Source organism: Nannospalax galili, unplaced genomic scaffold (genome assembly GCF_000622305.1).
Source record: "Nannospalax galili isolate Female #2095 unplaced genomic scaffold, S.galili_v1.0 scaffold276, whole genome shotgun sequence".
NCBI classification, from domain to species: Eukaryota; Metazoa; Chordata; class Mammalia; order Rodentia; family Spalacidae; genus Nannospalax; species Nannospalax galili.
Window position 1 is genome coordinate 425,783 of NW_008337766.1, and position 13,614 is coordinate 439,396.

Consider the following 13,614-nt stretch of genomic DNA (forward strand, 5'->3'; position numbering starts at 1 on the left):
GGAAAATAGAAGCGCAAGAGAGGTAGGACCATAGGAGAAGGGTATTAGTAAGGGGGAAAGGGGGGAAATGGGGGCACCTTAAATGAGAAAACCATGGTGGAGGGGTGAGACAATGCGAGAGACAAATAATGCCTAGCTAGTTTTGAAAACCAGAGGGAACCATATTACTCCTACAACCTACTGACAAATTATACATAGCAGTTCAAGAAATATATGTCTAGGTAAGGTTTATCTGAAAACAACTGGTCTTTGCCCAAGATTTATCTACATGACATACAGTAATTAAAAATACCAGACTGAAGGAACTAACCTTCATTTGGGTGTTTAGCAGACATACGTTGAGGCCTGTACTAATTTGGTTAGAGGGACATAAAGGACACTTTTTGCTCCTTGCCCTGCTATGCTGACTGGTTCCAGGGGACTATGAGCATCCCTCAAAATGTCCTATAATGGTGGTAGGTCTCCTGTCCTCTTGATGAAGGAGGCTGAGGAGACCCCACCAGATGGACTTGAACCAGTGTCCAGTCTACAAAGAAGAGGGTCAACACAGAGGAATCATTTCCTTCATGCTTCCAAGTGAAGCCAACCATGGTTGAGCAGGACCTTTGACTTATCTTCACATAGGCAGAACTGGTTAAAGAAAGGACCCAGGAGCTCCTTACAAGCCCATGTGACCCCTGAGGAACAGATCCTCAAACGACCTTAAGAGTAAAAATAAATTGGTTTATCTGGACCAACTATATGGCCTTAAACACCCAAAAGGAAAGTATAACCAAAGATTAAAGGAGCCAATATAATTTCTTAAGAGTCCATATGTATAGCTAAAGGCTACATAACAAGCAACAATGCCAGACAGGTGATACCTTCTTTTGAGTTGTTGGCCAGGGTGGCCAAAGGGACTCCCAGATAGTAACCCAGCATAGAACTGGGAAAATTAACAGCAGACCCCAATCTTATCTAAAGGAATATTGACAACTGATTACTGCTAGATGAGGAATAGCTGACCTTCCTAAACAAAGACCTCTAGATAGGCTGATTAAATTATCTGATTTTTACACATCCCCTTATGATCATTTCTATTTTAAACTTTCTTTCTTTTTCTTTCTAATATGTATTGCCGATGTATAAGTTCTTTCTGTACCCATAATATAGAGTCCTGCAACTGATATGAATTTTAGATACAATTCCCAAATGTTTTTCTAAGATTCAGAATCTTAAAATGCCATGCTTTGTAAATATTTCACTTAGTATGGTTTAAATTTAAATGAAGAATTCACTGTGTATGGTTTAAATTTAAATAAAGAAATTAACATCTATTCAAAATAAATTTAAATGTGGAAATCAGAAACGAAATTTCTCATTCGTCATGGTGACTTTAGTTAGTTATATACTATATACTTAAAAATTTCTAGAAGAGTAGATTTGGAGTTTTATCACAGAGAGAGAGAAAGAGTAAGAACAAAAGAAAGACAGAAGTTTGTGAGTTAAAACATCTATCACTCACCTTGATTTAGCCAGTATTTGACAGTGTAAGCATTCATCAAAGAATAATAATAATAATTATAAATACATACCGCTCTTATTTATCAATTAAAAACACAAAGAAAACAGTGAAAACACATAATAACTTCCATGCCTCTGGTCTCCTTGCACTTGAATGTCCTCTCCCACTTCCCCACAGTTTTTGCATCCTTTGTCTTGGCCCAGAAGCCAATGTTTCACTTCACTTCATTGAACAAATATTAATAATTGTATTGTGTTGTTATTTTTCTTGTGTTTACTTTCCCATTTGGACATTTCTTTGAAAACAACTTAAGTAAAATAATTTCAAAAGACTGAACTTTTCCCCTGTAATCAGTCTTTGCAATGGTTTCAATACCAATCAACTTCATCTTACAGAGTTGCTACATTTTATGAAATAATTTTGGTATCATATTTATATATCAAGCTTCCTTTCAAGAGACTGATTTGCTATTTCAAATATGTTTTATACCCAAAGCTTGAGAAACATATATAAAAATGAATTGTGTTTTAATTCCAAGACATCTAGGTCCTCAGCTCCATGCTCTACCACTCCAGGAGCTGAGACTTTCAGAATCCTAGAGTGCTCCCTGAACTTAGATAAAGCTGGCATTTCAGCCGTTCAGCTACACAGGACCTATTTTCAATATTTAACAGGCATATGTGATTAATGGCTACTGTATTGGTCAAAGTTGTTTTGGTCATCAATTTTCTGGTGCAAATCTTCAGGAGTTTTCATCATGTTGCACAGGATTAATTGTGTTTCACATAAATGGCTACATTAGTTGTTTTCTCATTGCTGTGACCAAACAAGAAAGAAGCAACGTAAGGGAGGAAGGCTTTACTATGGCTCACATCTTGAGGGTGCACTCCATCAAGGCAGAGAGCTATGACAAGGACAAAAGGAAATGGGTCACATTACATTTCCAGTCAGGAAAGAGAAAGCACTCAGGATCTGGGACTGGAATATGCACCCACAAACTTTTCTTTAGTGACCCACTTCTTCCAGCAGGCTCTACCTCCAAAAGGTTTCATGGACTTTCAAAACAGGGCCACTACCAGTGTTCAAGTTTTAAAACACAAGTCTGTGTAGAACAGTTCACATTCAAACTACAACCACATTATCACATTTTTTTGAAACATAAGAAATGTATTTGTGGACTGACAAGATGACTTAGCAGGCAAAGGTTCTTGCCACCAAGCCTAGCAACTTGAATTTAAATCTCATGTCCCAAATTTTAAAAGCAGAGAACTGGCTCCCCAAAGTTTTCCTCTGGCTTCCACACATGTGCCCTGTCTCTCTCTCTCTCTCTCTCTCTCTCTCTCTCTCTCTCTCTCTCTCACTCACACACACACACACACACATACACAATATTAAACAAATGAATAAATAAACAAATAAATAAATATTTGCCAAAGCATCATGGTGCATGCTTTTAATCCCACAACTCAGGAGGCCTCTCTCTGTGAGACAGAGGCCAGCCTGGTCTACCTATTGAGTTCTAGAGCAGCTGGGGATATGAGGAGACTCTGTCTCAAAGGACCAAAAAAAATTAGAATAAGATAAATAAATGTAATAAATGATTTTCAAAGAAAATATATGTGTAAACAAATGCATATGATTTGCATTGGTAAATGGAGAGGTGCATGTTTCTATAATAAGAATTTTGTATTCAACTCAAACTACAGGGGAAAAAGAAACATTTTAATATAATCTAAATGTGATCTGAAGCGTGCTAAGAATGAAAATTCCACAGAAAATTTGACATGTATCTTAAATATACAACCAATTTAATCATTGATCAGATAACGTTTCATTTCCTTAGGTAATATGTAAGATAGTATAATTCTAGTTCTGACCAGATATCCTCTGATAACTAGGTAAATGAAGCTATCATCCTTGAAGGTGAGGAGAATGACCTGATGTGACCCCCTTGTTCGTGCTCTTATCACAAAGAAAATATATCTTTCCCTTTGTACTAGTTTCAATCCTGTTGCTGTGATAAAACACCTTGGCAAAAAGTAACTTGGGGCAAGAAAGGGCCTATTTGGATTACAATTCCAAGTTATAGTCCATCAGTTTCAGGGAAGTCAAGGCAGGAAGGGCAGACTTGAAGAGCAGAAAGAAACAAATGCAACCATGCCACTTGCCTGCTTGTGCCCAGCTGGCTTCCTATGCTCACCTCGCTTCCTTTACTCACACAGTCCAGGATCACTTGCACAGAAAATGGTCCCTCCTACAGTGAGTTGAATCTCCCCAAATCAATCAACAGTAAAGACAATCTCTCACACACACCTCCCCACAGGCCAATTGATTTACACTATTCCTTAATTAAGTCTGTCTTCCCAGTAGATTATAAGTTGTGAAAAGATGATATTTAAAACTAATCATCACATCACTCAATAATACATTTAATTTCATTTAGCATTAATAAAATTGTTTGCTTCAGAGTAAAATGTCACATGATGAATATGTGTCATAATTTGTCAAGATGGCTGAATGGAAAAAAAAAGTGCCTTCTACACAAACCTGACAACTTGATTTTAATCCCTGGCGACCTATGTAAAATGCAGAGAGAAATGACTTCACAGTGTTGTCCTCCGATTTCCAGATATGCACCGTGGCACAGTATACACACACAGACACACACACATACAGACACACACACACACACACACACACACACACACACTGAGAGAGAAATAACAATAACATGTTAAAAACATTATAAAGAAATACACATCATAGTCTTAATTTTCCAATACCAGTTGGTTATCCCAGGCTGGCTACAGAGTATGTGTAACATAGATGTGTAACAGAGTGTGAGGAACATAGATGCAGACATTTGAGAAATATTAAATAATGATCTTATTTTCTCCAAACAGAAAAAAAATGCATCAATATTAATATACATTAAAAATGGCATGTTTACATTCTCAGTTTTAAAAATTACTATGTGTAGTGAGCATTAATCGTACACATAGATTTCTTGTTGATGAATTCATTTTGTGTTAATGAATAATTTACATATATAAAGTAATTCTAAAGAAATCATTAAAACTTGCTCTGGCTGTGTGTTTATTAAATGCTAGGCTTATATTTAATCACTGATGGTGATATTAGCTGTCCTTCCTTATATACTGGATTCATAGATACAAGCCATCAGAATATGCAATATCTGTCCCTGTTTGCTCTAGGTATTAAATCAATGGAAACAAATTTAATTAATTTATAAGTTATTTCCTTTCTCATTGAATTTTTCTGAACTTCATTCATCATATTTTGATCATATTTAGATGTGCTCCTGTATCTGCAGTCCCCTTAACTCACACCCAACTAAAGTTCCAGTACTCTAATATATAAATATATCTTTATTTTATGGCCTATAAGGTTAAGTTTGCATCTTCAAATACCCTGCAAGTGTGTGTTCATCCACTAGAGCCTAATCAGCCTACCAAGAGTCTCACCATTAAACAAGACAGTCTTCCCTTTCTAGCAGTCAGTCTTGTTAAATTGTCTCTTAATTTCATGCTGACTATCCCCAAGATAAAAGTGCCCCAATATAGTTTGTTGTGCCAGTCATTGACATGGTTATTAAGCCTTAAAGCTTGGGTTGGACCATCAATTGATGTTCTCCCTTAGAAGTTTTTATAGTGCTTTCCAAAGCTATGAGAGCTAACTTTAAGGGGAGGTGGCTTCCAGGTCAGTTCCAGCTCCATTGCTCCAAATCCTGTGTCCAAAATATGTCCTGTCTTCAGCAATAGGGTCTTACATTCAAGTTCTAGGAGGCATTCAAGAGCTGTGGCAACCCATCTCTTAGACTACCCTGACCAACAAATCAAAGGAAGGTTTCTCCTGTCTCGTACTGTTTCTTGTTATGTAGCCTTCAACTATACACATGGATTCATGTAGATATTGTACATGTAATTTTGCAGTAAGTCTGTGGACTAATATGAATTGTATTAGTAACCAAATTTAATTGGATACATACATTAACTGCAATGTTATGTACATGAGGGATTGTGATGTATATTAAAAAGAGATATCTGTTGTATTTTTAATATTAGTAGTATTAATCTCAAAGTAACAGGATATGTATGAGACATGGCACAATAGATTTAATATATTCCTACAAAACTTACAGAATATAATACAAACTCTGCTTTCAGTGCCTTAAGAAACAAAGAATGGGTATTTATTCAAAGAAAATAAAATCAGCTTTCAAAAAAGATATTGGAACTCCCATGTTTCGTAGAGTATGAGTCATAATGTGGAATCAACTGTAGTGTCCATAAACAAACAAATCAATAAGAAAATGGAAAGACTCTGCCTTGAACACCTCCACTCTCCATACCCTGTACCTCTTCTAGCCTTGGGCCTAGACCCACCCTTGCTTTTCTGCCTCAGATCTCTGGACTAGACTTCTAACCTAGACCCCGCCCACTATGGTCCCGATCCCCTGCACCTAGACTAGCTGCATTCTCCAGCTTAGTTTGTTAGACCCTCCAAAGGCTGTTCTCAGTCCTGCCTTGCCTTTTGTCTCCTCATTTGCCTGCATCAGACCTTCCCACTACCTGATAAGTCAGACCCTGCTCATGACAACTTTATTCCCATGCACCCTGAGCATTGCCATTCTCTCTCCTTATGCTGTCCCCTTTCTAGCGATGGGCCTAAAGCCATTCCTGCTCTTCTGCCTCAGATCTCTTGATTAGCCTCCTAGGGAAGACCTCACCCAATGCATCCTGATCATCTGTACCCAGACTAAATTTATTTTCTAGCCTACTCTGTTATACCCTCCCCAGACTGTCACAGCCACACATTGCCCTTGGCTTCCTGCTCTGCCTGAAGCAGACCCACCTATTGTGCTGAAAGAACCTGAAACACACACCTACTAACTTTTTATACCTGAGCAAAAGGTAACCAAGCTACATCAACAATATAAACAGAACCAAATTTCAACTAAACAAAGGGAGATGAGAATTTCATATCAGACACATTACCAACAACCAAATAATATGAAAAAGCAAGAGAATATTTCCCCAACAAAATCTACCTAGCTTACTGAATTATACTACAATGATAATAACCCAGAAGAACCACAGGATGCAAAATTTAAGGGAACAATCATAAACATGATCAAAGAACTTAAAGAATACACAGACAAATAACTCAAGGAGGAAAGGAATAAACTCCTGACTGAAGCTGAATAAAATTTAAAAATACAGCTAAATTAAACGAGAAAAATAATTCAGGACCTGAAAAGTTTAAATTCACAAAAAAGATAGTAATTTTGTAGAAAACCCAAACCAAAATGAAGATGTATTTGAAAATTTCAATAAGTCAATTTGAAAAAAAAGGAGAAAGTCTCACAAGCAGAATGATTGAAACAGAAAAAAAGGCTATCAAGACAGTATGGCAATGTTGAAGGACTGGAATGCTCAAACAAAGATTATGAAAAATAAAATAACACAGGAATGAACTACCCAGAAAACTGGGGCACCATGAAAAGACCACATCTATGCATCATAGGCATAGAGGAAAAGAAGAATCTCAAGTAAATGCTGTTGACCATATTTTCAACAGGACTATAGAAGAAAATTTCCCAATGTTAAGGAAAGACATACTTATGCAGATAAAAGAAGCACACAGAACACCATGTGGCTGAACCAGAACAGAGCCTCCCCACAGTGTTTCAGAGTAAAAAACTAAGTGTCCAAAGCAAAGAATGGGCACTCAAAGCTCCTATAGGAAAAAAAAAAAAAAAAAACAAGTTACGTATAAAGAAAAACCCGTCAGAATTACAGCTGACTTTTCAATGCAAACTATGAAAGCTAGAAGGGATTGGAGCAAAGTGTTTCCAATTCTAAATGAGCATGGATGGCCAACCCAGAATACTTTACCCAGCAAAATTACCTATCATAGTCAAAAGGATCAACAATTTTCCATGACATGAATAAGCTGAAAGAATTCATGTCCACTATACCAGCACTACAGGGACTTGTCAGATCAGTACAAAGGGTCAAAAACAGCAATGACTGTATCCTAGTGGTTACAGGAAGAAAATAAAGGATGGTACCATTACAGGAACACAAAATAGGACCAAGAACACAAACAAATTAAAATAACAGTAACCAATACATACTTTTAAATAATAACCTTAATTATCTCTGCACTCAAACCCCCAGTCAAAAGACACAGGTTAGTGGAATGGGTTAAGAAAGAAAATCAACCTTTTTGTTGTCTTCAAGAACCTCATTTCACCTTCAAAAATAAGCACATCCTGGGGATTAAAGTATGAAAGAAATATTACAAGAAAATGGCACTAAGAAGGTAGCAGATGCTGCAATTCTAGTATCTGACAAAGCACACTTCAAATTCAAACTAATCAGAAGAGGTAAAGAGGCTCATTTCATTCTAATAAAAGAAGTAATCAATCAAGGTGATATGACAATTATGAACATATATGCAGCAGACACTGGTTCACCCAATTTCATAAAAACAATACTACAGAACAATAAAACACATATCAAAGACAATTCATAAATAGTTGATAATTTCTACACCCCACTATCTCCAATAAACAGGTCAACTCGACAAAGAATAAACAAAGAAACAGCTGAATTAAATGATATCATGTATCAAATGGAACTAACAGACATCTACAGAATATTCTACCCAATGCCAAAGAATGCACTTTATATTCAGCAACACATGGAATTTTCTCTGAAATTGACCATAAGCTGGGACAAAAAACAAACCTCAGTAAATACAGAAATATTGAAATATTTCGATGCACTCTTTCAGACCGCAATGCAACAAAGCTAAAAATCAAACCCCCCTAAAAGCTCTAGTAACTACAAGAACTCATGGAGATTAAATACACTCCAAAATGATAAATGGGACAAAACAAAAATTAATGAAGAAATAAAAGCATTCCTTTAACTAAATGAAATTGATGATACAATATAAAACATCCTTTGGTACATGTTAAAAGTACCAAAGAAAGATGTTTATAACTATGTGTCTATATTAAAAAATCAGAAAGAGCACATATAAATGACTTAACCAGTACAACTCAAGACTCTGGAAGAGCAAGAAGAAACCAAACTCAAACCTAGTAGACTAGAAGAAATAAAAAAAAATCAGAGCAGAAATTAATGAGATAGAGGCAAAGAAAAACAAAGAATCTATAAATCTAAGAGCTATTTTTTAATATTTTGTTTTATTTTTACTTTAAACGTATGAGTGTATTGTCTGCATGTATGTAAGTGCACCCATGTCATGTAATACACATGGAGGTCAAAAAAGGTTATCAGGTCACCTGGAACCAGACTTACAGATGGTTGTTAGCTTCTGTGTGAGTGCTGGAAATCAAACCTGGATCCTCTGCAAAAGCCATTGCTATTAACCACTGAGCCATCTCTCCCGCTGTAAGAGGTGTTTTTTTTTTTTTTTAATAAACAAGACAGACACTTATCCCAGGTAACCAAAAAAAAAGGGCAAATCCATATTAATAAGAACAAAATTGAAGAGGGGACTGATGTCTCCACAGACATCAAAACAATCCAGAGCATTATTTGGAAATATTTTTAAAATCTATATTCTATTAAATCTGAAAATCTAAAAGAAACAAATGAATTTCTAAATTAATGGAAACCACCAAAGCTAAGTCAATAATAGATACCAACTTAAAGAGCTCCACAAAAAATTAGAAAATTGAAACAGCAATACAAATTCTTTCAACTAAAAAAGCTCAAGTCCAGATGGATTCAGAGCAAAATTCTACTAGACTTTCAAAGAATACCTACAACCAAGTCTTCTTAACTTATTCAAAAAGATAGAAAATGAGGGAGAAGTCCAAAACTCCTTCTGCGAACAAAGATGTAAAATTCTCAACAAAATATTTGCAAACTGCATAGAGACACACATCAAAAAGATCATCCACCATGATCAATTTGGTTTTATTCTAGAGATATAGGAATGTCTCAATATATGTAAGTCAATAACTGTAATAAACTGTATAAATTGTCTTTTAGACAAAAATCACATTGTTGTCTCAACAGATATAGAAAAGTCCTTTGAAACAAATAGCAGGCACTTATATTAAAAGTCTTCTAGTTAATTGGACTGGAGGGAATATACCTTAACATAATTAATGCTATATACACAAAAAAGATTGAGAAAACACCAGGAGATGGAAGGATCTCCTGTTACCATACATTGGAAAAATTGATATTGTGAAAATAACCATTCTACAAAAAAATATATACATTCAATGAAATACAAATCAAAACCCCCATGACATTCTTCATAGAACTAGAAAAAACATCCTAAAATTCATAAGGAATCTCAAAAACCCCAGAGACCAAAAATGTTCTTTAGAAAAAAGGAGCAATGCTGTGGGGATCACCATACCAAATGCCAAACTATATTACTAAGTTATAATCATAAAAACAATATGGAATTGGCACAAAAACAGACCAGTAGATCAATGGAATATAATAGAAGACCCAAACATGAGTGCATGCAATTTCAGCCACCTGATACTTGACAAAGTTGCCACAGGAAAAATGGGGACACTTTACCTGAGTAGGGAGGAATGAGGTTAGACAAGCGGAGAGAAGAGAGTAAAAAAAAAAAAAAATGCTTATGTTATTTGAAAAGCCAGTGTGAAATGTATTAACTCAAAAACCTAAAAAATACACATACAATATCTGAACATTACTATATGTAGATAGACATCTGAAGGATGTGTAACAGGAATCATAGTGCCAGACAGGAGAAGTCACCTTCAAGTTATTGATCAGGGCAGTCCAAGATACTCACACAACAATACAGGCAATTTCACACATGTGGTACACTTACATACATGCAGAATACACACATATACACACAAAATAACAAAAATAAATAAAAATTTTAAAATTAGAATATCACACACAGAGAAATACAAATTATAGATACACAAAATTAAAGACAAAGAAATAAACACCCAGTTTTAAAAGTTATGAAAGCAATACCTACAATTTTTTCAAAATAAAATTTCTGAAACTTATTTTTCACAAAGACATTATTATTTTTATGTCTACAAGGAATTGGTTAACTCTTTTTTAAAATACTTTATTTTTTTATGTGTATGAGTGCATTGCCTGCTCATAGGTAAGTGCACCCATGTCATGCAATGCCTGTGAGGACAGAAGAGGCCATCGGATCCCCTGGAACTGGAGTTATAGACAGTTGTTAGCTGCTATGTGGGTGCTGGGATTCGAACCCAGGTCTTCTGCAAGCAACACCTGTGTTCTTAACCACTGAGCCATCTTTCCAGCCTGAAATTGGTTAATTCTTAGGCTAATTTACATGTTTTCAAATTCAACTTGAAGACAGATGATTTAAGTAAGTGTTTACAAACATTTTCATGATTAGTCATTTAAACAAAATATTTTTACTACTAAGTATTTTTTCTATTAAATACTTGTGATATAAGAGATTCCAAAATATGGGTGTTAAGAGGTTCATTTCACCCTCACAACTGCTTATTTTTAGCTCAAAGGCAATTATAGTTACTCAAATATCATCTGCATCTTATATAATGAATGATTTTTACTGATTCTATTCTTCTATATATATTTGAAACCATGCTCCATGTTCAAGGGGCTATAATTTGATATAAACTAGTTTTTAAATATTTAGAGATAAGAAATAACTTAAAAACATGAATTATTTGCATATATTTTACACTATATTTAAAAAGCTCATTAAAATTAATAGTTTATATCATTATATAGTAAATGTTTATTCAGTCCAATTATAACAAAACAGGTCTTTACTTTTTATTGGGAATTCTCAAAAGATATACAGTGTTATGTCATTCTGATATGATTGAATTTTGGTTTTAGTGTGAAAGAGATTGGAAAATATATTGCTAAATAAAGAAATTTTGGAACACAATAGGAAATTGATGAGGAAAGCCAATAAAACTACAAAACTACAAAACACCTTTTTGCAAACAAATCAAGGTCAGTTGGAAAGCAGTGCATCATTTTACAGTTTATTTGTTGAGGATCATTTATTGATTCCCCTACCATTTAAAACACCTAATCATTTTAACCTTCAAAGAATATTGCTCAAAGAAAGATAAAAAAAATCTATTCTTTTATTGTTGTTAGATTTTTATTTTAAAATGATTGCAGACTCAGAGAAAACATCAATGTAAAATATGAAGCAAGATCAATAGTGCCCCTTGCTCAATTTAACAAAGTAGCAACAACTTGCATAACAAGCTTCAAAAACATAAACTTGACTTGGCAAGCATTATATAAGGTGTTCAGATTTTCTAGGTTTTATAGGCCAATGTATGTGTGTGAAATTCTCAGCAACTGCATCACAGATGTGGTTTTATAAAACCATCACCCTAATCAAAATATAGAAGCAGAACTAAAATGCTTTCTTATGCTAGGCAAAGTATGGAACCGCACCCCTATAATCTCAGTACCTGGGAGACTGAAACAGGAGGATCTTTAGTTCAAGGCCAGCCTGAGCTGCATAAGAAGTTTCAGGGGATGGTAAGATGGTACAGTGGTTAAGAGTACTCGCTGCTCTTCCACAAAACCCAGGTCCAAATGCCAGCACCCACAGGGTGGCAAACAACTGTCTATAACTCTAGTTCCTCAGTATTTGAGGCCCTCCCTCTTCTGTCTTCTGGGAGCATTGTATAAGAAGGGTATACTTACATAGATGCAGGCATAACATTCATGAATATATAAATTAAAAATAAAGAAAGAATTTTTTAAAAAGAAGTCTCAGAGCCATTTGAGCTTGTTATCAAGCCCCTGTCTCACAGGACAAGGGTGGGTTATACAGTGTATTAATAATGGTACTTGTTTCAATTTTGAATTTATCCTCTGTAGCTACTAGTAAACAACATAATTTTGTCACTTAATATATTATATAAATGCAAATCATATATAAATAAAAAATATTATATAAATCTATGTCCCCTTAAGAAGTGTTTTTTTACTCATTCATTCTCTCTCTGTCTCTCAGTCTCTGTCTGTCTCTGTCTGTCTCTGTCTCTCTGTCTCTGTCTCTCTCTCTCTCTCTCTCTCTCTCTCTCTCTCTCTCATTATTTGGGCCTGGGTTTCACCATCCCACACCTTGGCAGCGGGAGGTGAGCCGAGGCCCCTGGTGGTTCTGGGCACGAAATCTCAACCCAGGCCATGACCAAGGCCAGTGGTGATTTTCAACAATGCTGGGCATCATATTCCCTTAAAGTCTTCTTAAGTTGTATGTCAGTAATTCATTCATTCTCACCACTGTAATTTCTCTGGTATGGAAGTAATCAACCCAGAATAACAACTCAGCTGTCAATGAATATTTAGCTTCTGTACAGTTTGCCGCCTTATGCCTGAACCTGTTATGACTGTTCTTGTTCAGATTCTCATGTATCATTTCTCTGGTAAAAGTACAAAAATGCAATTGCCAGTTCATGTGGTAATAGCAGGTTTATGTTTTTAAGGAATTGCCAAAATATTTCTAGAGCTAGTGCATTCCTTTATGTTTCCACTAGCAATGTGGAAGAAATGTATTGCCATGTTTTTTATAGCCAATCTTCTATGTGTGTAATGATACTCTGGTTTTAATTTTCATTTCTCCATTAGTTAATGATTTTGAACAACTGCTTATGCTAATACTTAGCCATACATCCCTTTGCAGGAAATGCCTGGGCTGTTAGGTAAGGTGTGTGCAGATGTTGCTCCCAATGGCAGATCCTTGCCGTTGTCTTACTGGAGTCTTTTGTATGTGAAAAGTTTTTCATTTGATGCAGTTTAGTTTGTCCTGTTTTTCCCTTTACAAATCATATTTTCAGTAACCATGGCTAAACCTTTTCTCCTACATCTAGTTAATAACTTTTTCCTACTGTTTTTTTTTTCTTTTTTAAGTCCAGATTCACTTTGAATTAATGTTCTTCGGGTAGGTCTTTCTTTGAATTAATTTCTATAGGATACAAAGTGTTATGTTCAATTTTTGGTATCATTTCTGGAAATGTTTCCCATCTTGCCTCCACTGAATTGCTGATACACCACTGTTAAATG

General features: G+C 35.3%; 1 non-coding gene across 1 annotated transcript; it reads right to left on the reverse strand.

The window, feature by feature from the left end:
* Positions 1-12,642: 12,642 nt before the first annotated feature.
* Positions 12,643-12,770, reverse strand: LOC115070302. Its single transcript, XR_003849479.1, has one exon. It is a non-coding gene; the product is annotated as a small nucleolar RNA ACA64 (small nucleolar RNA).
* Between the last annotated feature and the right edge of the window lie 844 nt (positions 12,771-13,614).